General features: G+C 47.6%; 2 long non-coding RNA genes across 4 annotated transcripts; both read left to right on the plus strand.

Annotated features, from left to right (window-relative positions):
* The first annotated feature begins 333 nt into the window (after window positions 1-333).
* On the plus strand, window positions 334-9,537 carry LOC121012814 (uncharacterized). 3 transcript variants are annotated; one of them, XR_005782327.1, is made up of 4 exons: window positions 344-697; window positions 941-1,046; window positions 1,227-1,330; window positions 7,855-9,537. It is a non-coding gene; the product is annotated as an uncharacterized LOC121012814 (long non-coding RNA). The 3 variants fall into 3 exon arrangements; XR_005782326.1 differs by having other exon boundaries at window positions 334-414; window positions 941-1,330; XR_005782325.1 differs by having other exon boundaries at window positions 941-1,330.
* Window positions 9,538-17,789: 8,252 nt separating this feature from the next.
* Window positions 17,790-23,454, plus strand: LOC121012667 (uncharacterized). The gene is made up of 2 exons (XR_005782211.1): window positions 17,790-19,190; window positions 23,243-23,454. It is a non-coding gene; the product is annotated as an uncharacterized LOC121012667 (long non-coding RNA).
* The last annotated feature ends 248 nt before the right edge of the window (window positions 23,455-23,702 follow it).

Genomic DNA, 23,702 nt, shown 5'->3' on the forward strand with positions numbered 1-23,702 from the left:
GTTTCCATACAACACGCTGTGCATACCACACACGGTGCGCCCCACACAACCCCCCCCCCCCCCCCCCCCCCCCAAGCTGTTCCCTTTAATAGAAGCCTGGAGCTTTCCTTGGGAGGAGGGCACTTTGGGAACAGCCTTCTCATGAAAGGGCCATGACAACCAAGGGTTTCCCCACCCGCGCCCTCTCGGACGCTCCCGGAGTAGGGAAGGTCGGACGCGCCCTCTAGTGGCCGCTTTCGGAACGTCCCCCTCGGGCGCGCTCTGCCGCTGCGGGCGCTCTGGGAGGAGAAGCCCGGCATCGCAGAGGTTAACCAAGAGCTTGCTGGAGGCCGCTTTGGCTCCTTCCAGCCAGGCTGAGCCTTTCCGGGAGGGTGATCGCAAAGAGGCCTGGGCTGATGGCAGGCAAGAAACCCTGTTTGTAAAGAGGCGGCGTAACCTCACTGCACGGAGCAGCGTGCCTTTGCTGCAGGACCCCCCGCCCCCCACCTGCCGTAGACCCCGGGGGTCTCCGCATCCCTGGGTTCTGTCTCTCTACAGCTAAGCCCCTCTCCCTTTACTGCGGAAGTCCTGGGACGCCCTTGCCAGCCTGGATTCCTTCAAACTGCTTCTGCCCCCTGATGCTGGCAGATTTTTCCTTTTCCTCCGCTGCTGCAGGATTGGCCCCCCCCCCCCCCCCCCCCCCCCCGACAACTCAGAGGTGGGATGGGGGTAGGGGGTGGGGTCTTTCCGGCCTCCGACCTCAGGATGACCCTTCCTATTATTGAAACCTAGCTAAGAATTTAATAGGTTTTTGCAAATGAGCCCGGGGAACCATTTCTAATAGGATTTCCGCGAGAAAATGTTCCCAAATTTTAAACAACCATCATGCATATAATCCATTCATGAGATAAAGACTTCCCTTGCTTCTCCTGCCCAACATCCCTCTGGCTCTCTTCCGCAGGTCAAGTTCAGGGACTCCTACTTCCTAGGTCAAGGGCGAGGGGCCCCTGGTGTGGCTTAGGCTGGGCCACTTGGATCTGGATCTACCTGGGCAAGTCTGATGGACGGTGAGGAGGACGGACCAGAAGCTGGGTGCAGGGGCTACCCAGGGCATGTAAAGGGCACCGGGGTGTACCGCCCAGACCCCCTTCCAGGAAGGGCTCAGGCCCCGGCCACAATGAGCATGGCGGGGTGACGGGTCCTTCAGGATAGACCTCAGCTTTCAAACCTGGCCCTACTCTGCTTAGGACTGCCGAGGCCAACATGTGGTCCAGGGGCCCAGCGCTTCTGTCCAGCGCGGGACCCTTCTGCTAGTCGCCTGTGCTCCAGAACCCCAGCGAGCAGCTCCTGGGTAGGTTTCCCTCCTGCCTGACTGCCCCCCAATTCTGTTTCTCCAACACCCCCCCACCCCCACCCCCCCGCCCCCGTCTCTCCCGCAGGAGTTTCTCGGCTACCCCCTGCATGCCTAACTCCAGCTTGGGGCCTTTTCTGGAGAGCCCAGCCCAATAGATTGACGTATCCGATGGAATCAATGCCAGGGTCCCTGACGTTTGGGGGATCGCGAACCCCTTTTGAGAACAGGACACTAACTGTGGAAGTCTCCCCAAGAAATGCGTGCTCGCGTGGGCGCACACACGCTCAGTTTGGCAGACTGCAGACCCCCCCCCAGCCTCCCAGGGGCCTTTGCGGTCACGTTGAGAACCCCGGACTTGAGGGAGGTGGGGAGGGTGTGAGGGCTGGAGGGCTGGAAGGGAGGGGGAGGGGAGAAGGGGGTGGGGAGAGCTAATGGCAGAGCTTCAAGCATTTGGAGAGGAGGCTTAATTCTAATTTCTGCCTCAGATCTGACCCTCAGCGCAGCCTCCCATGAGCTCCTGGATGCGGTGAGAAAAAATCGGAAGCCAATTCCCTTAAGTGCTCCGCAAGGCCCCGGAGGCAGGCTGCCCGGCTTGGCCCCATATGGCTCTGGCACAATGAGGCCTCAGAGAGCAGACTGGCTCGGCCTTGGAGTGCAGGGGCCCAGTCGCCCATCTGGCAGGGGTGGGGGAAGGGACCCCCATTCTCTGGGGAGACCGCGGTAGACACACAGCACTTGCTATATCCCAGGCACAGAGAAGCACTCACGTGTAGTGAGTGGCTGATTTAATGCACACGCAACCCCATGTGGAGGCTGCTATCGTTATTCCCAGCTTACACCTAAAGTGACTGATGCACAGAGAAGCTTGGCAACCTGCTAAAATCACACAGCTGAAGAGCAGCAGAGGTAGGATCTGAACCCACGTTGTGTGGGTCTGTGTTTTTTTATCCCTGTCTGTGCTGGCTCTGTGCTTGTCAAGAACTTAGTTAGACACGGGTGTCAGAGGGCTTTGGATACATTCCCAGCTCCTCCTCTGCCTAAGTCATGTGAGCTCACTAGGTTTCCTACCTCTTTGTGACTCAGTTCCCTCAACGCAGTAGAAAGTGATATTAATCCTACCTCATAGAGACGTGCGCGGTGTGAGTGAGCCAGTCACGTCAAGGGTTTTTGCTGCCACACAGAAAAATGTTCCAAATGATGTGGCATACAGGTGAAGTCTTTGGACTTACGCCATCCACAGAGCTCGACCGACGTGCCCTCTTTCTTTCGTTCTTTTTCTTTTTTTTTAAGTTTGTTTATTTATTTATTTATTTAATTTTTAAAAAAAAATTTTTTTTAACGTTTATTTGTTTTTTTGGGACAGAGAGAGACAGAGCATGAACGGGGGAGGGGCAGAGAGAGAGGGAGACACAGAATCGGAAACAGGCTCCAGGCTCTGAGCCATCAGCCCAGAGCCTGACGCGGGGCTCGAACTCACGGACCGCGAGATCGTGACCTGGCTGAAGTCGGACGCTTAACCGACTGCGCCACCCAGGCGCCCCAATACAAATTTAATCAACACGAAACTTTTCTACTACACATGTTTTTTGTGTGTAAGGGCATACGCACCCACAATCGGGAGCACTGAGCACCCGTTCCACAAAAATATTTCTACAGGCAGATGAAAGAGATTCTCAGTTGTGAAGACAGTTCTAAAGGCAGGTTAGATGAAAGCTAGGGGCTGAGGGTAGGGGCTGTGTAGACAGCAGAGTGCGGGATGCAGGACCGGGAAGAAAAGAGGTGTGTTTTTTTTTTTTTTTGGAATGGATTTTCCCCATTTAAAAAATCATGTTTTTATTTTTATTTTTTTATTTTTTTCAACATTTATTTATTTTTGGGACAGAGAGAGACATAGCATGAACGGAGGAGCAGAGAGAGAGAGGGAGACACAGAACCGGAAACAGGCTCCAGTCTCTGAGCCATCAGCCCAGAGCCCGACGCGGGGCTCGAACTCCCGGACCGCGAGATCGTGACCTGGTTGAAGTCGGACGCTTAACCGACTGCGCCACCCAGGCGCCCCAAAAATCATGTTTTTAAATTATGTTTTATATATTTGTTTTAAAACATGATATGAAATAATTAAACGCACAATGTAATTTCACCGTAGAATCTGAGTTCTATCAAATAGGACCTCAAATACTCAAACGCCTTCAATGGAGGCTTTTCTTAAACGAACTAAATTTCTGTGTCTTACTTCTCATTTCAGAATTCATTAATCCTGTCTCCTTAGAGGCCTTTCTCCCCCCTGGCATGTCAAGGCATTAAGAGCGAGAGAGTGTGGTTCTCACATTAGCTGGAGCAAGGAGGTACCTCTAAGCACTAAAAATAGCCAGTTCATCCTGAACTTTCTTTCTCTGTTTGCGGATTCAGAACTCAGCTCACTTAGGATCTTTCACAGGTGCGCATGTCTTTGCACGGTGAGAGGTTTTGTCCCTCTACCCCCGCAAGTAAATTGGTGCGCATGTATTTTTCCTAACAAACGACGTTTAATTAAATCCGTTAATTTGACGGTAAGTGCACCAGGAAGGTTTGCTTTTTAAAATTGCCCTAAAGTTAATACTTTTCATCTGTATTCTTTTCTGTTTGCTTTTACTGCATAAATGGTCAGTGCTTATGGGGCACCTGGGTGGCTCAGTAGGTTAAGCATCTGACTTCGGCTGAGGTCATGATCTCGAGGTTCGTGAGGTTGAGCCCCGCATTGGGCTTTGTGCTGACAGCTCAGAGCCTGGAGCCTGCTTCGGATTCTGTGTCTCCTTTTCTCTCTCTGCCCCTCTCCTGCTCATGCTGTGTGTCTCTCTCTCTCTCTCTGTCAAAAATAAATAAACATTGAAAAAGAAAATTTTTTAAAAAACATTTAAAAAACTTAAAAAAACAAAAATAAAACTGCCCTAAAGTTAATACCTTTCATTTGTATTCTTTTCTGTTTGCTTTTACTGCACAAACGGTCAGTGCTTATGATATGCCAAGCACTTTATGGGGAAATAACATTGAACAAGATTATGTTGAACAAAGCTTTTCTGAAGCTTTGATCTATCTATCTATTATCTATCTATCGATCTTCCGATCTATCAGTCTATCTATCTATCCATCTATCTATCTAAATATCTATCATCTATCAATTATCTATCTATCTATCTTATATCCATCTATCAATTATCTATCAATCATCCATTTATCTATCTATCTATCAACTATATATCTATCTATCCGTCTATCGATCTATCATCAATCTATCTATGTATCTATCTGTCTATCTATCTTCCTATCTATCCGTCTATCCATCTATTTATCAATCATCTATCAATTATCTATCTATCTATCTATCTATCTATCTATCTATTTTTCTTAGTAGGCTTCAGGCCCAGCACGGAGCCCAACAAGACCTGAGATGAGACCAAGAGTCAGACTCCCAACTGACTGAGCCACCAGGCGCCCCTGAAGCTTTAATTTTAGGACGAGCAAACTTTTGAAATGAGTGAACTGATTTCAGAGTCTTCTAGTGGAGAGTGTGTCGTTAGAGGTAGGGGGCTACCAGGATGGGTCCCCTGGGAAGACCTTCCAGTGGGGTGGGGGCGTCTGAGTTGAGATGTGAATGCCAGGGTAGAGCCAGCTGAGTAGACGTAGGGCAGGATGGCAAGGGTGAAGGCATGGAGTTGGGACAGGTTTCAGTGAGTCCAAAGAACAGAAGCACCACGGTAGCTTGAGCCGAATGAGGAAATGCCCCCAGAGTGGTTAGCAGGGCTCCGAGTGTCATGCTCAGTGTAGGCTTTCACTATCAAAGCCTCGGGAAGTTGTGGGAGATTTTTAAACTAGGAAGTGACTTGATCCGATCTATAAAGACCCTCTGTTGTCAAGGATTTGCTGCAAATTAGTGTGGGGAAAAGGGGGAAGGGGGTCATGGTATAGTTACAACAACACTGGCCGTGGGTTGATAAGTACTGAGGTGAGGTGATAGCTAGGGCTGGGGGATATTATACCCTCGTTTGTTTTGTGCGTGCTTGAAAACGGCTATTACAAAATACACGAGAGAAGTCTTTAAACTGCAAAAGAAACAAACTGGGGAAAGTACCCTCTAAATGGCAAATGGGCATACCAGACAACTAGGGACAGCTTTGCCCCAGAGCCCTCTGAAGTTTATTCCGAGTAGCCAATCCTAAGCCTGCTTCCCCTGCCTTGTCCATTCCTTCCTGTGGGAAAAACCACAATAAAGGCTCTTACCCACAGTCCCCTGTCTCTGCCACCTGCCTGACCCTGATGCTTCCCCGGGTGGCCCTCCTCTTGGGAACCGAAGGTCACAGACTCCGTTTACAATGCAGTTACCTCCTGATCTGCTGGCCTCACCATACCTGAAGAGTCATGCAGCTTATATCTTAAAGCAGAGGGCAGGGGTGCCTGGGTGGCTCAGTCCGTAAGCATCCGACTCTTGATTTCGGCTCAGGTCATGGTCTCATGGTTGTGAGATCGAGCCCCACGTCAGACACTGTGCTGGGCACGGAGCCTGCTTAGGATTCTCTCTCCCTCTCTCTCTGTCCCTCCCCTGCTCTTGTACGTGCCATCTCTCAAAAATGAATGAATGAATAAATGAATGAATGAATAAAACAGAGAACAGCTACCTGTTGCTACTTAAGAGCCCTCCTCCCCAGGCGGACGACCCTCACCGCTGGCAGCCTGACGTGCTTTCCTCCGGTTTGTCAAGCTGCCTGCGGTTCTGTCTGCATGAATCTGCCACCAACCTCCTGCTTCAAAGGCGCGTGTCTCAGAGGGGTGTGTTGTCAGTCCTTTATGACTGAGAGTCCATCCTGGAGGACCACTCTCTTCCTGGCACCCAAGTATAAGCCAAGGTGAGAAAGGAGAGAGAGAGAGATGGAGAAAGAGAAGGATCATTTACCAAACGGAGCTCTCTTGGGGCCGACGGGGCTGGACGTCAGGATATGTCCGAATAGGACGCGTAGGATAGGGCGGGCCGCAGAGTGAGGGGTGGGGCGCAGCCAGCAAGGGCCATGTCCGGGCACTATTGCCACCAGGGCCTTCCAGAGAAGGGCCAAGAGTGAAACAGAAGACAAAGGAAGCAGAAGGTACAGGTGACATCCTACTCGTGCCCTTAAACAGGGCCACCACAGTGGACACCTCTGGGCGGCCTGGAATTTGTGCTGTACTCGGGCCTTCCAAGGGGGTGTGAGAAGTGGGTGATATGAAGACGTGGGGGTCATTCTTTGGCCCACGGCTGTGGCAGGGGCCCCCGTGTTCCCCTTGTGAGAGCCGTTGTTGGAAGAGGCCGCCCGCCAGGGGGTTCCATCTCGCATCCCCCACGCCAGACCCTGTCTCCCCGTGGGACCGTGGGACTGCCTGTCCGACTGAGGGTAAGCCGTGTCTCTGCGGACCGAGCAGGTGAGGGGTCCAGGCGAGTCCGCTGTCTTCCTCCCCACCTGTGGTGAACGGGGAGGCCGGGTGTTGAAGATGAAGCGTCACATGACAGGAGGATCTTTGAATGACTCTTTGGAGGGCCGTGCAATCCAGAACATTCCTATCGGGCTCTGCAGGGATTGAAGCTTGTGAGATTTGGGGGTTATTTGTACAGCCTATTCTGACCAATACAACTGCCTGCTCTGAGTGGGCAGAAATCTCATGGATCATTAAAATAGTAAATAATGCCCAAAGCATAGGTTAGCCCATAATAAGAACTCTGGTCTGACCAAGGCTCGTGTGGGGTTAAAGAGAAGCAGAAGGCTCCTTGTGGGTTTGTAACCTGCTCAGGAGCTTCCCAGGTGAGATCTGAAACTGGGGGGCAGGGAGACACCGACTCCAGGTCGGTAGGGGCTGTTTTAGTAAGCAAACGGAACGGGGCGCCTGGGTGGCTCAGTCGGTTAAGCGTCCTACTTTGGCTCAGGTCACGATCTCACGGTTTGTGGGTTCGAGCCCCGAGTTGGGCTCTGAGCTGACAGCTCGGAGCCTGCTTCCGGCTTCTGTGTCTCCCTCTCTCTCTGCCACTCCCCCGCTCACACTCCGTCTCTGTCTCTCTCAAAAATAAATAAACATTAAAAAAAAAAAAACCTAAGTAGGTAAAACAAGAAGTAAAACAGCTACGTTGTATCAAGGGCTATGACGGAGTCCCAAAAAAAAAAAAAAAAAAAAAATCTGAGACAGAATCACTGATGGAGATTGTAAGGAGGAGGCAGGGGGAACTCTCCCCCAGGGCCTCACGGAAGAAAAGGGGTGGGCTACGAGCAGAGGCAGGGTGGAGATCAGGACTGGGAGAAAGCAGAGGATGCAGAAGGAGGGCATGAGGCATTCCGGGCAGAAGGGGCTGCTTGTGCAAAGGCCCTGAGGCCGTAAGGCTGTATATGTCTGAGCAGCTGAGCCGACCAGTATGAGACAAGGTGGGAGCGAGGGGAAGTGGCATGAAACGAGGCAGGAAAAGCGAAAGGCTGGACGAAGCAGGGCCTGGGCAACGGTGAGAATTTGGGCTTTTACTCTCCTTTCAGTGTCACGGCTTCCTGGCCTTTTTGTTTCAACGGGCCCACCTTCGTCTTCATCCAAACGTTATGGAAATCTTACAGACGGCCCCTTTCCGGTTTTGCCCTGAGTGGGTGTTCGTCCGCTCCAGGCTGGGCGAATCCCCACGGAGCTTCATTTTCTCCATCTCCTCTAATTCCCAGCTGAGGGGGGCTGGCACTAGATGCAGACTACGTGGCTTCCCGACACACCAAAGGCAGGAGCCGGGCTTGTTGGGTAACCGGACCGGTCACGGCTGCTGGAGCTTCCCATCGGCGCTCCCCCAGGAGCCGAGTCAGCCGGCTGCTGCCAGGAACCTCCACACCCCGTGCTTTGGGGGTCAGGAGAGGCACACGCGTGCACGCACATGCCAGCACTGTCCCCCCAGAGCGCGGGCTTGAAGCCAGCATCAGTGGGGAGTAACCCACGGAGGACAAGAACGCAGCAATTATCTGGCCGCGCTGCAGAGCGGGCCTGACGCCTCCCGCCCCGGGCGTGCGGCCAGGTGGGCAGGCCCTGCCAGGGGGTGACGGAGGCCACACCAGGGCATGACCGAGGCCTGCCCTGACATGCTCTCCGACACCAGCTGGCAGCAGCCACGCTCTGCCCTTAGGAGCGCTCGCACGACAGTCCAAACCGTCAGCTGCCGAGAGAGCCACATCGCTTCTGACAGGCGGGCCGCGACAGGGCCAGCGCCGGCCAGCGGGCAGGTGCAGAGGGCTCCATCCTGCGGCTCTTCTCCGAGGGCACGCATGTTTCTTCCCCGCCCAATTAACTCCCCAGAGACCCATCCAGAAGGACTGGATTTGTCATGAAAACCGACACGACAGGATTCGTAGAGAGCTGGCTGCCACAGAGCGGAGGCTGGGATCCAAGGCGCTCTTTCCTAGCGGGTCATTTGCCTGACTTCAGCAGAAATGCACAGCAGATAACCCAGAGCCGCACGAGCACCTGCAATGGAAGAATTCAGAATCACAAGTAATGGGTTTAAATTGGCAGGCTTTCACGAGAGTCCCACAAATCTCCAAGTAGACAGCTGCCATGGGTCACGTAAAACGTACGTAGCTTTAATATACAGTTTCATTTTGCTTGAATATCAGCCTGGGTGCAGAGAATCAAAGAACGGCCCGGGGTAGAGAATTCAATATGAGAATCCAGCCGGGGCTGCCAAGCCATATATGTGCTAATGTTGCAGTTTCGACACCGGACTTAAGGTCAAGATTAATTCGGTGAAAAATAATCATTTCACAATGTCATAGACACCTTCTGAGTTGCAGAGCAGAAGGCATCCAGGAGGGTAGATGAGGCATGGAGTGTGTTTTGCCAAATGGCCAAAGTGGGGAATTCTTTGGACGGACAGCCATATTTTTCTTTGCCTCAAACTGCTCAAGTCGGCTGCTGCAGCACAAAGGCGGCCAAGGACAGTGCGTAAATGGTGACGCTGTGTTCTAATAGAACTTTATTTGTGGACGCTAACATTTGAGTTTCACATAATTTTCACATGTTGTGAAATACTCTTCTTTTAACTTTTCCCTAACATTTAAAAATGTAAAGGTCATTCTCAGCTCATCAGCAGAGCAAAAAATAGTTGTTATTCTGACCCCTGAAATGATATAAGGATTCCCTAAGCCATTGTGAGCCCATTTTCAACAAAAAAACCAACTCACGGTCGACCTCGGTTTAGCTGTTCTCTTAACCCTTCTTCCTCCCTGCTGCAGTCTTGGAAGCAAACTCTAATCACCACATTATTTCATCCGTATCCGTATTTCAGTATTTATCTCTAAAAGAGGACTCTAGGGGCGCCTGGGTGGCTCAGTCGGTTAAGCGTCCGACTTCAGCTCAGGTCACGATCTCGCGGTCCGTGAATTCGAGCCCCGCGTGGGGCTCTGGGCTGATGGCTCAGAGCCTGGAGCCTGCTTCCCGTTCTGTGTCTCCCTCTCTCTCTCTCCCTCCCCCATTCATGCTCTGTCTCTGTCTCAAAAATAAATAAACGTTAAAAAAAAAAATTAAAAATAAATAAATAAAAATAAAAGAGGACTCTAATTTTAAACATAAAACCACAGTGTCATCATCACATCTGAAAACATCAATGATAATTCCTTAATATCAGAAAATAGCGAATTAGTATTAGATTTTTCCAGCTGTTTCATGAATGTTTATTTTTATTTTTATTTAAAAAAATTTTTTTAATGTTTATTTATTTTTAAGAGACAGAGACAGAGCATGAACGGGGGAGGGGCAGAGAGTGAGGGAGGCACAGAATCCGAAGCAGGCTCCAGGCTCCCAGCTGTCAGCACAGAGCCCGATGGGGGGGCTCGAACTCACGAACCGTGAGATCGTGACCTGAACCAAAGTCGGACACAACCGATTGAGCCAACCAGTCGCCCCTCATGAAAGTTTATTATTACAGGTTTTGTGTTTTCTTCCCCACCGTTTATTTGGGCTGGGATCTAGAGGAGATCCTTAAATGGCAATTGCACGATCTGTTCCTAAGTCTCTTCATCTGTGAGTTCCTATTATCTCTCTGTTATTTTTCTTTACAAATGATTTGCTAAAGAAATTGTGTTTTGTTCTGCAGGGTTTCCTATAGTCTGTATTTCTGATTGCACCCCTGTGTTGTCGGACATAATGCATTTGTTCTCCGTATTTCCTAGGGTACAGCGGTATTTTCTGCCATTTGGAAGTTAGAGGTAAGAGCTTGAGGAGATTCGAGTTTTCTTTTGTTTTTGGTCTTGCGTTCTTCCATCAGGAGGTACGTAACGTAACGTGTGGTTGTTTCTTTTTTGTGTGTGGTTGGCAGCTGTTGACGATTATTGCCTAGATCAATTCTTATTTTTTAAAGAATAGGCTATTTTTTAAAAACAGTTTTAGATTTACAGAAAAATTGAGCATTAGTGCAGAGAGTTTCCCAGATATCCCCTCACTGCTCCCCACAGTTTCCCCTAGATTAACATGTGGCTTTAGTGTGGTACGTTTGTTACAACTGATGAATCAGTATTGATACAGGCTTATTTTGTCCACAGTTTATATTAAGGCTCACTCTTTGTTTTGTCCAATTCTATGGCTTTGACAAATGTATAAAGCCATGGACCCACCATTACAGGATTGTGCAGAATAATGTCACTGCCTTAAAAATTCTCTGTGCTCCACCTGTCTAACCACCCCACACCTCTAAACCCTTGGCAACCACTGATCTTTTTACTGTCTCCACAGTTTTGCCTTTTCTGGAATGTCATAGAGTTCGAGCCATACCGTGTGCAGCCTTTTCAGACTGGCTTCTTTCACTTAGCAACATGCGGATGTTTTTTTCCGTCTCTTTCTGTGGCTCCTTAGCTCATTCTTTGTATTGCTGAATAATATTCTGTTGTATGGATGTACCGAACTTTGTTTACCATTTCAACTACTAAACGTTCCAGTTTGGGGCAATCATGAAGGAAATTGCTATAAACATTTGTGGGCAAGTTTTTGTGTGGACCTAAGTTTTCAACTCACTGGGGTAAAAACCAAAGAGCACTATCGTTGGATCATGTGGTGAGAATATTTTAGTTGTCAAGAAACTGACAAGCTGTATTTCCAAGTGGTTGCATCATTTTTGCATTCCCACCAGCAAATGAAAGAGAGTTGCTGTGGTCCCATATCCTGGCCAGTTTTTGATCTTGTCAGGTTGTTTGATTTGAGCCATTTTAATAGGTGCAGACTAAAATCTCACCGTTGTTGTAGTTTGTGATTCTCTAATGACGTGGGGGGAAGTAGCTTTTCATATCCTTGTTTGCCATCTTATCTCTTCTTTGGTGAGGTGTCTGTTCAGACCTTTTGCCCATTTTTAAAGTGGGTTGTTTGTTTTCTTATTCTTTTTTTTTTTTTCTTATTCTTGAATTGTAATGGTTCTGTAAATATTTTAGATACAAGTCCTTTGTCAATTACATGTATTGAAAATATTTCCTCCCAGTCTGTGGCTTATGTTTTAACAATGTCTTTCGCAGAGCAGAAGTTTTTAATTTAATAAAGCCCCGCTTCTTGATTTTTTCCCCCATGGATCATGCTTTTCATGTTGTATCTAAAAACTCATCACCAAACCCAAGGTGATTTAGATTTTCTCCTTTGTTGTCTTCTAGGAGTTTTATAATTCCGCATTTTACATTTAGGCCTAGAATCCATTTTGAGCTTGTTTCTAGGAAAGGTGTAAGTTCTGGGTTCATTCTTTTTTTGCATGTGGACGTCCAGGTGTTTCAGTATGATTTGTGGAAAAGATTCCTTTCCTTGCGGAGTGGTTTTGCTTCTTTGTCAAAGATCAACTAACTGTATTTATGTGGGTCTGTTTCTGGACACTGTGTCCTGTTTTATTGATCTCTTTGTCTGCTTTCTCACCCATACCACACCATCTTGATTAGCATGGCTTTCTAGTACTTCTTGAAGGCAGGTAGCACGACTCCTCCCACTGTGTTCTTCTTCAGCACTTTGTTAGCTATCCGGGGCCTTCCGCCTTTCCATAAGAACTTTAGGATCCGTTTTTTGATATCCACAACATAACTTGCTGGAATTTTGATTGGGATTGCATTGAATCTATAGATCAGGTTGGGAAGAATTGACTTCATAATAATATATTTTTAAAATTTTTTTAACGTTTATTTATTTTTGAGAGAGAGAGAGAGAGAGAGAGAGCAGGGGAGGGGCAGAGAGAGAGGGAGACACAGACTCCAAAACAGGTGCCAGGCTCTGAGCTGTCAGCACAGAGCCCGACGCGGGGCTCAAACTCACGAACCATGAAATCATGACCTGAGCCGAAGTCAGACGCTTAGCCGACTGAGCCACCCAGGTGCCCCGTAATAATATTGATTCTTCTTACCTGTGAACATGAGATATCTCTCATTTATTCAGATGTTCTTTGATTTCTTTCATCTGAGTTTTGTAGCTGTCCTCATATGGTTCCTGTGCATATTATGTTAGACTTGCACCTGTTACATTTTCTTGGTGCTAATGTAAATGGCATCATGTGATTCAGTTCACATTCCAATTTTTCATTCATCCATTCATTTCTTTTTTTTTTAGGAATTGAAGAATGGTCATGCTCTTCCATTCCTTCTTCATTTATTAGCTGACACACTTTTATGTAGAAAAATTCCTCTTATCAACTCGTTGGCTACTCAGACACATGGAGCATTTAGCAAAGGAAGGATAAATGGAGTGGTTCCCTAACACCTCCAACATTTACCAATGAGTTTTTCCTTAAGCATTACCATGAAAAAACATTTTATATATTTCAGCCTATTACATGTCATATCCATAAGGGTGCTCAAAGCATCCCCTTAGCAATGGGGGCCTTTTCAATTGACATCTGACGTGATAGTTTCTCTGATAGTTTCTTTATTTCCTTAGGTGACAGGATGGTCCTGATTCTTCCTCTGACCTGTTATCAGCCATTTCTCCAAGGAGCCCAAGTGTTTAGAAGCCACCAAGATATGCCTCTCTGGGGCGCCTGGGTGGCTCAGTTGGTTGAGTGTCTGACTTCGGCTCAAGTCATGATCTCATGGTTTGTGAGTTCAAGCCCCGCATCAGGCTCTGTGCTGATAGCTCAGAGCCTGGAGCCTGCATCCAATTCTGTGTCTCTGGCTCTCTCTGCCCCTCCCCTGCTCACACTCTGTCTCTCTCTCTCTCTTAAAAATAAATAAATAGTTTAAAAAAATTTGTTTTAAAGGTATGCCTTCCTACCTTTTCAGTGGGCAGAATCAGGAATCATACATTTTACTTGTTTAAGATAAAATATATCATGGGGCGCCGGGGTGGCTCAGTCGGTTAAGCGTCCGACTTCGGCTCAGGTCATGATCTCACAGTTTGTGGGTTCGAGCCCCGTGTCGGGCTCTGTGCTGACAGCTCAGAGCCTGGAGCTTGCTTCAGATTCTGTGTCTCCCTCTCTCTCTCTGCCCCTCCCCAGCTCACACTCTGTCTCTGTCTCTCTCTCAAAAATAAATAAACATTAAAAAAATTTTTTTTTAAAAAAGATAAAATATATCATGAATTTATGCAGATATAATCATTTTAGAACTATGAGGTTTTTACTTAATCTTATTGGCTTTGTAGATGTCTTTTCTTTCTTCCATGCTGATACTGCTTTATCCCACCATACGCACGTATCATCTCAGAATAACAGTGTTATTGAAAACAGTTTAGGTTTTTTTTTTTTTTTCTTTTCCAGCCCTTGTCCTTAGGGAATACCTCATTAGACATCTACAATAAAATAATGGTGTCTGAAAATTTGCTGGTATAGTTCCTCTTTGTGTGGTTATGCCACCAAGAAGGTGTGGAGTGAAGTTTACTTCAACTTGGTTTTGCTTTTTAAAAATTCACGTATTTAAAAATAGTTAACGTGCATTCGTCTCTTCATATTTTTTAGAAATATTTTTGCTAGCTTATCTTTGGAATGAATTCCTAAAAGCGGAATCACTGCTTCCAAAGGCAAGTACATGTGTGATTTTGCTCAATACTGCCAACTCCCCCTCTATTTGGTTGTACTATTTCACATTTTACTGGAAACAAGAATCTGACGTCCCACCTTGAAGTTTCTTTGTAACGTGTGTTTGGGCATGTTATGTGTTTCCTTATATTTTGTTTTATCCTGGAAACAGCCCCAGGAGTTAGGTATTGTTCTCACCCTGACTTTATAGATGGGGGAACTGAGGCTCCAGAGGGCTGAAATGTCCTGCACACAACAAGAAGGAGTTGATTATGGCCCTGGTCGTATGCGTAGCCTCAAAGGACCCTTGGGTGAGACTCAATATCCTGCCTCTACGCCCAGTGGCTGTCTACCTGCCAGCTTCCTGGAGGCTATGGGAATTTGCCAAGTATTTTTCCAGTGCAGGTTAGAAGTGTGAGATAGCCGGGCGCCTGTGTGACTCAAGTCAGTTGAGCGTCCGACTTCGGCTCAGGTCATGATCTTGCAGGTGGTGGGTTCGAGCCCCGAGTCAGGCTCTGTGCTGACGGCGCAGAGCCTGGAGCCTGCTTCAGATTCTGTGTCTTCCTCTCTCTCTCTCCCCCTCCCCCACTGGTGCTCTCTGTCTTTCTGTCTCTCTCTTTCTCTCTCTCTGTCAAAAATAAATAAACATTTTTAAAAATTAAAAAAAAAAAAAAAGAAGTGTGAAACAGTTGACGTGCCCTAGGGTGTGCCTCAGCCAATGGGAACAGGAGCCCTGCATGTGAAGGCACAATTGTGAGACCCTTCTACACCATTCCTCAGGAGACTCCAGTAGGATTGAGCCCCCTGTCACAGCGGCAACCTGCTCAGTAACTCAGCTTTAGTGGCTTTGCCTTCCTTCCTGTCTCCCTCCTTCCTTCTTCCTGGGATCACTTTCCAAATAAGTGAACTGGACCCGAGCCTCTGATGTAGGCTTTGTTTCTGGGGAAACCCAAACTAGACAAACAGAAAGAGCATCTATCCAGCTCTGAGCCATGCTGAGCCATGCTTCTGGCCCTGGGGGGCCTGGTGTGTAGAACGTAGCATGTAGACTTTGGCTTCCCCGGAATGCAACCCCCCAGTGCTGTGGGGCCATCCCATAGCCAAGCCATGGTCCTCTCCCCTATAACTCTGGTCACATCGCACTCCTGGAGCAGATGTGCCGGGAAGTTCGGTTTTATCAAGGGCCAGTCTGTGATGTTTGCTCTAGAGAGTCTGCAGCCCTACCCCACCCCCAACTGCCCCAACTATTGCTTTGTATGAGCTAAAAGGCTGTGTCTGGAAGAGGACCATAGGTTCTTGATCACTGGTGTGGGGATAGGGCTGTGGCTCTGGACTGGCCTCAGTATTCCTTGGTTAAGAAGGTATTTGCTCATGATGCTATGGTCTTTCTTTGATGTCTGGAAGGGAGCCATTGGACATGGGGTCTTCTAGGTACAAAGCCTCAGAGAAGGGAAGGAGACCCCAGGATCTATTGGTAATGCCAATGCGGTTGCCTAGGTACCTTGATCGTCTAGATGCCCTCTGCAAAGGCTGAGTGACCCATGAAGTATGTACTTGAAATTGTACTTGAATTGAGATTGCTTAATTCAGAGAGGGACCACTTCTCAGAGACAGAGTCACTCTCACCTTACGTGGCCTGGCCTGGTTGGTTCCCTTTGGGGCCATATACCCAGAGCCCTTCACGCTCATGGGACAGCTCCTCACCTGAACCTCATGGGGCATTTCCCACCTCTACCCATGTAAACCATTGACACAGAGACCAAAGTGCTCCTCTGGAGGGTTGCAGACTCAGTCTTCTCTGCCCTGAGGTAAGAGAAGGAGAGAAATAGGTTAGATGAGGTGTAGGATTTGTACTCAATAAACAGCTCTTTGTGTTTCTTTGTTTTGTTTTTGGCTGGATTCTCCTCTCCCACATAGAATCTGAGGGTGAGGGCATGGCCCTGGCAGGGACGGTTGACAATGAATTTGTTCATTCATGTATTTACCAAATGGCTCCAGGCAAGAGGCCCACAACAGAGACAAGGATGGTCCTGTGGGGACTGACCCAGTCCTTTTGGTGGAGAGGGGATACACTTAAGTAAGAGCACATTCACAAGGGAGTGTCAGTTAGGATGAGGGGAGTGGAGGGTACCATGGAAACAATGTGACAGGTGCTTTAAAGGATGAGAGGGGACCGGGGGATTCCCAGAAGGGAGAGTTAAGCCGAGGCTGGAGGTATGAGTTCCACCAAGAGGCAGGACTGGGGAAAAGAAGATCCTGGACAGGGGCAGATAACACATCCGGAGGCAAGAGAGGAAACACAAGGCATTGAAGAAATGGAAAGGATTGCCGAAGGCTGTGAATTGTAGTCCGTGTGACTATAGTTATCAGAGTTGCAGATGGCTTCCTCTGAAGTCTGGCAGCAGCTTCTGGGCCACCAGGTTCTGAAAATTCACATCCATGGTATGATGGTACATATCTTACATTCTACCACTTTCTGGGGCGTGGTGCTGCCCACTGAGACATTCTGACTTAGGAAGAAATACCTATCTCTTCACATCTTTTTGTCTCCCAGCCTGGCGTGAGCCACGATGGGCCAAAATGTGGGAGTGACTGGGTCCACTGGGAAATTGGGAATGCTGGCCTCCCAGTGAAAAGCAGCATAAAAAAAAAATGCAGGCTAAACAGCGGTTTGATTAGAGAAAACTCTATCTGGGAAGAGAGAGGAAGGAAGGCCTACTTTTCAAGAGTGTTCAAGAACCCGAATTTGCATTTGTTTACGAGAACAAAAAGTTGGCTGGTGAGTTAAAGGACTGGTAATTATACTGTACCTCCGTCAACATGTTCTCAGGGGGCTGCTAAATAAAAATAAAGATCTTTGCCCCAAGATCATATGTATCCTGGACCTGCCTGATAGAGGTTAATAAAATTAGTGAGCAAGATAAATGTGCAGAGAGACTGGAGCGCGCTTCTTTGATTTTGTAGAAGAGAGCCACGAAAATAAAACTCTGGGGCCCATTCCATCTTAATCACGACAGACACTGAGCCGGCCTCCTGCTTCGCTGAGTCAGCCTGATCTCTCGGAACGGACCAAGGCACAAGTAAGCACATTTGACCGAACCTTTGTGATAAATGACTTTAAAAAAAATTGGAATCCTGTGTTATTAGTGGTTCGCCATAATTAAGCCTACTTCTGAAGGCTTCTCTTACAAAGAAATAGCAATGACCCTTTAATTTAGCTGTTAAAATCATAGATGGATTGCACAGAACAATGAACCGGTGTGCATATTAAATTTAGGAACGTTGATTTCAAGTTCCGTGACTCATACCATTTCTACATGGCAGAATTATTTTCCAGAAGCCCGAGTTTCCTTCTATTTTCTCTCTCTCTCTCTCTTTCTTTTTTTTAAGTGTTTATTTATTTTGAGCATGAGAGAGAGAGAGAGAGAGAGAGCAAATGGGGGAGGGGCAGAAAGAGAGGGAGAGAGAATCCCATGCAGGCCCGAGCTGTCAGTGCAGAGCCTTACTCCGGGCCCGACTCAAGGCCCGACCCGGGGCCAGCGCAGGCCTTGAACCCACAAACCTTGAGATCATGACCTGAGCCGAAACCAAGAGTTGGATGCTTAACCAACTGAGCCACCCAGGCGCCCCATCGGGGTCGTATGGCCGTGGACCTATTCTCTCTTTTGTCTTACTCGTTTATGCCCGTGACGTCAATGACCAGCTAGACAATGATGAATTCCAAACGTCTTCTGGTTCACATCTCTCATCCACATATCTCCAAATGGCTGCTCAGCATCACCATTCAGATGCTTCACGGCCACCTCATCCAGCAAGTCTGATCCACTTCTAGCCAAGGACACCACGTCCATCACATTGTGCAAGTCAAAAGTCTAGAAGTTCTTTATTGACACCCACCCTCCTACCCAGAAATCCAATCATTCCCAATGCCTGCCTCTCCTACCTCCTATTTAACTCTTGCATCGGTCCCTTTTTTTCCAGCTGCCCTTCACCCACTTTCCTAGTCTGATGCCAGCTACTCACGGCCCAGCTGGCTTCCTGACTGGTCTCCGTGTCTACCTCTGCTTTTGCACCTCCTTCATTGTGTTCCCAGGTTGCTACCTGAACATTTCTCCTGGGTGAACGTCTGATTGCGTCGCTCTTTCTTCGAAACCTTCGATAGGTTCCGGTTGCACTGGGGATAAAGACAGCGTTCTCGAGAGGGGCTCCCAAGGCTCCATCACACCAGGTCCTACCTGCACCTGTCCTGGAAGCTCCTGTTCAGACCACACCTGTCTTCTTTGCACATCACATCACAGGGCCGTGTCTTCCGCCCGTTCTTTGCACATGCCGCCCCTGTGGCCTTCCTGATCCTGCCCATCCCTCGTGTCTGAGCTCAGGCACACCCCTTTCTCACTCACACCCTCTGTGACCTCCAGCCTGGGCCAGGTGTCTTGTCACGTGTCTCAGAGAGCCACTCGTCTGTGCTAACACTCGGCGCGGCCTCTGGATATACATCGATCTGTCATTGCTTGAGTCTCCCTTGCTAGCCCGGGCCTTCATGAGACTAGGAACTATGTCTGTTTTTAACCAGTGTATGCTCAGCCGCTTGCAAGGTGCCAGGCACGACGTGCCTGCTCTATACATGCCCGTTGAGTGAATAAAGCCACCAAGTTGCCTCCAGAAAGGGCCTTTGATGTCTGTGCCAACCCATCAGAATAACGGCAGCTCTGGAAAAAAAGTACATATTTGATGTCACAGAGAAGAATCCTAACAGAAAAGAATGCTCTGAACCTTCTAAGGCACATATATGAGGGAAACGGAGTCTAGCTTCTCAGCTTAATGACGAGTTTGACGCTTCTTTTCCCGTAGGATTGGGACAAATGTAACATGACCGTAGATATAATTAGCCCTGGTGTTTGTGCCTTACCTTGGGCACTTATCAGTTGTTGTGGAGGTAAATCTTGAGTCCTAATGTATCATTAAAGTAGATGTTAAAATTGCCATGACATCATAGCAATAATGATGGGAATATTTATGACTGAGCTTTCTGACGTGTGCACTTGCAACGTCTCCTCTGTTAAGCGTTACTCTAACTCCGAGATAATTGTTGGGCTGGTTATCTGTTAAAACAATGCGGAGACACATTTCAGGCAGGAGCTGGAAGCCATTGCACGATCGCCTGCTCTAAGCGGAAAATAATGAATACATTGAGATTTGCTCCCAGCGGTTCAGAACTAATCCTGAACGAATAATAAACTAGGTCATACAGTTAGGTCTACAGAGACTAAGTACATCCTCTGAGCCATTAAGACCCTCTGAAAGCAGTAGTGCTTCAGAATGGGAGAAGCTAGTTAATTTCCACGTAGGCGGATGACCTCAGGGAACCTCAGTCAGATTTTCGAAATGTCACAAAGACATTGAACGCTGGTGTCTTGGATTAAGCAAGGGTCAAGAGTACGGTGGGAAGAGGAGGAACTCCGTGTGTGTGTGTGTGTGTGTGTGTGTGTGTGGTGCATATACGCGTGTTGGCCAAGAAAAAATTTGCGGGTATATTTTGGGCACATAACTCCCGTTGATAGTCATAGGAATTGAACACCCAGACAAAGAGAGAAATGCAAACTCATCCCCAGGGCAGAGTGTGTATTAGCTACATAAAAGAAGATAGAACCAGGGACTTGCCAGGTGAGTCCAAGAGGAGGAACATATCTTGAAACATTAATAAGCATTGCCTCCTACAAAATGGAGAGACGGAGACGTGGAACATGGCACACAAGACCCATCCGTTCAACAATCTTAATGCTGATGGATGTGGTATTATTCTCCCAGCAGTGTGTGTGGCCTGAGAGATATGCTGTTCCTGCTTTTTGCGCTTGGAACACCTTACACACCAATGGACATTTTTTCTGGAACTGGAGACACAAACTGACATAGCTAAATAAGAAAAGTGAGGGCCTTAATCTGGCTTTGCTCCAGTTTGCTCACAGCTTCATCTTCCTAATATTTTAAATAAAAAGAAAATCTCTCCTTTTCATTCATCAGGCTGGGCCTCTGCCGTAAAAGCAAAATCTAATTCATTTTAGCCAAATTTTGACCATTTTGACTCATTTAGGGGGTCAAGGAAGTAGAATGTGTTGGATTGATTTCTTTCCCCTGGGACTTCTCCAGGGGGCCCGTTGTACAGGGATTCGCAGGTAGAAGTCATATCTATTTTCTTGGTTATTAGACACCTTCCCTTTCATCCTGAAAGGGAATATCTTTGAAATAAATCTAAGGGAGTAGTTCCTAAACCCAGCTGATGAATGGAATCACCTGGGGGACTTTAAAAACATACAGATTCCTGGATCCCATCCCAGAGCTGCTGAAGTGGAGACTGTGGGCAGGGCCAGGAAAGATTGTCCCCAGGAGATTGTCGTGCAATCAGCCTGGGCCAGCAATTGGCGGAGGCCTCTGGCTTCTCCCTCAGCAGAGTGACCTGAAGGAAATAACCCTAGGGTCACGTCTTGGCCTTTTAGAGGAAGAGAAATTAGCCTCTGAGGCAGCAGGTGGCTATTATCTCCAAGTCTTTAGAGCATTTAGAGCATCTCTAAGTCTTTAGAGCATTTTCCAGCTGTTTAATTGGGAGCGATTCTGGTCCAGTGTATAACTGGAAGTTCAAGGCTTCAGCTTTCCTTGGGTGGCTCCCAGGTAGCTGCCGCCTAATAGGTTCGTTCCACGCCAGCCCCTGTGCTCTGCTTCCCAAATCCAGAGTGTTCTTCAAGGCCCCGCCAAAGATCCACCTCCTCCATGAAAACAGCAATGACTGCGTTAGCATCTTCTCCCTCTGAGAATACCCTGGGCTAGTCAGAGGCATATAATTTAACACTTAATTGTTTTCTAATTGCTTCTGATCTGTTCTGTTCCCTCACCCTATTATAAGCAGCTCAAGGGTGGAGACCACGGTTCTCAGTGACTTTAACAAGGCTGGTTGCCTGCTTGGCTCACCACCCTGGCCCCAGAGTCCCAAATTGGCATGAAGCTGGTTCTCCATGAATATTTGTTGAATTAATGGATTTGGTGGTGGAATGACTACCGGAACATTTAGTAAGAAAACCAACGCCTGTTAACAAATTACCCCATAATGTGCTCTATTCTATTTCATTAAATCACCTTGTGATAGATACGCACCAAATGCCTCTGCTGTGCCTGGCACTGTCCTAGGTGCTGGGGATACAGCCATGAATGTCTTTTATCATGCAGTATGTGCTACCTTTTCAAACAGGGCAAATTAAAAGCTTACGAAAGTGGAAGTGCTCTTCCAAGTTCTGGAAGCTATGAAAAACAGGGCTGAGATCGGCTCAATAATAATCATAACCCAGAGAAACATAGGATGACAATCCAGTGCCTGTGATTAGATTTCACAAAATTCTAGCCCAAAGTAGCCCGATGTACTAGAACAGAGCCACAGAGAAGACTGGTTTTCTTCCCTTCCAGAGCCTTCTTCACCACACTTTTGGAGTGATAGAGGCCTCTACAAACTAGCATTGTGGCTCATTTTTAGTTTGGTGTGTTTTCTGTTAAACGTTCAGCTCTGGGGCAGCATGCGCTGGACAAGGCCAAGTCGTGCCCACAGGCCATTGGCGTCCTCTGATGTCTTGTCCCTGTGTGGCAGAGTTCTAGAGCCGAGATGTCATGACCTCCCTCTGGGCAAGTTGATTTAAAACCAACCAAGACCGGGGCGCCTGGGTGGCGCAGTCGGTTAAACGTCTGACTTCAGCCAGGTCACGATCTCACGGTCCGTGAGTTCGAGCCCCGCGTCAGGCTCTGGGCTGATGGCTCAGAGCCTGGAGCCTGTTTCCGATTCTGTGTCTCCCTCTCTCTCTGCCCCTCCCCCATTCATGCTCTGCCTCTCTCTGTCCCAAAAATAAATAAATGTTGAAAAAAAAAATTTTTTTTAAATAAAACCAACCAAGACTGGATGATTTGGCCCAAACAAAGCGTAGTATTGGTTTTGCAGAAATGAATTCCCTTTTTCTATAAATTGACTTTGGTTTTCAAAATGTGTGGAATCTGTGGGTCCTTCCTGCTCCACATTTCACCTTTCTGTTACCTTTCCGTGCACACATAAAGTCAGCGGCAGGCATGTCAGGGACCCAATGCCATGCTTTTCTCAGCACATGGCTTCAGCCACTCGGGCTTGTGGTAATTACGGGACGAACTGATTGCAGGAGAAGCAGCCCACAGAGATTTCTACTGCCAAGTAATTAGGGCCAGAGAGGTTCCACAGGCCATTAGTGTCACTTTCGGGAACAGGATTTTACAAACATTGTGGCAGGCACTTGATCCAAAGTCCCATGTCTTTTCAAGTAGGAATGAATATCAAAAAGAGAGAGAGATGAATGAAAGAACAAAGGGAGAGAAATTAATCCAAGCAGAGATCAGGAGGAAAGACAGAGAGAAGCAGAGAAAGCCTTAGGTTTGGGTGGTTGTCCGTTTATCAAAGACGACAACCAATGTATGTATTCATGTAAAGAATCGCTTAGTTGTTTTGACCTCGTGGTTGTCCCTGAAGAAAGGGGTGATTGTCACACGGGAAGGCAAACTTTGCTAGGCAAATTGCTATCCAAATGACAGCACTTTGTTTCACATTGGCTTCTCTTCTATTGGGAGTCGATTGTTCTAATGCGATCCCTGGAGTCCTAGGCACAGGACTGCGTGTCACCGAGCCTCTGGTGGTTCACTAAGTCATCCTCAAGAATTCAAGTCATTCTTCCCTGCAAAGGATGTCTTGGTGAAGTTTGGGTCATTATTTTGAAGCATTAGTAAAATGGATTCAGTTTCAACAAATGGTCTATCCTCTGATGTCCGGGGGGGGGATAGGGCTGGGAGACGCAGGGAAAGGACGCGTCCTCCACTATCACATTCCAAGTATTTTCAGATATATTGACGTTCTGATTTCCTTTCAACAGAGATGCCACCACATTCTACCGTGGCGAAAGTCAGACCTGTCCCTGGGTGGAGCCCAGCGTGGATTTCTGGCCACCTGTACACCTGGAATTTCCTGATCTGATGTCACTAAATATTTTCAGTAAAGGCAACTATTACGTGACAAAATAAAAAAAAACACCTTCATTTTCATACCTTTGTAAAACTTGATGATGAAACAGATCAGAAAAAATGATGGCAGCCTGTGCTGACATTTTTGTTTTAGAAACTGGGTCACTCCAGGGGACCCCAGAAACCTTAGGCTACGTACTCTCACCTTGGTTATCTATCTACCTATCTATCCATAGCTAATGTATCAATTATCTATCACTTATCTGTCAGCCATCTATCATCTACCTATCTTTCGATCTTTCGACCTATTCATCTATTCTACTTATCATTTATTTATCTATCAATCACCTATTTATCTTGTCTGTCGATCAC

Source organism: Herpailurus yagouaroundi, unplaced genomic scaffold (genome assembly GCF_014898765.1).
Source record: "Herpailurus yagouaroundi ecotype Mexico unplaced genomic scaffold, PumYag 197, whole genome shotgun sequence".
Classification (NCBI taxonomy): Eukaryota; Metazoa; Chordata; class Mammalia; order Carnivora; family Felidae; genus Herpailurus; species Herpailurus yagouaroundi.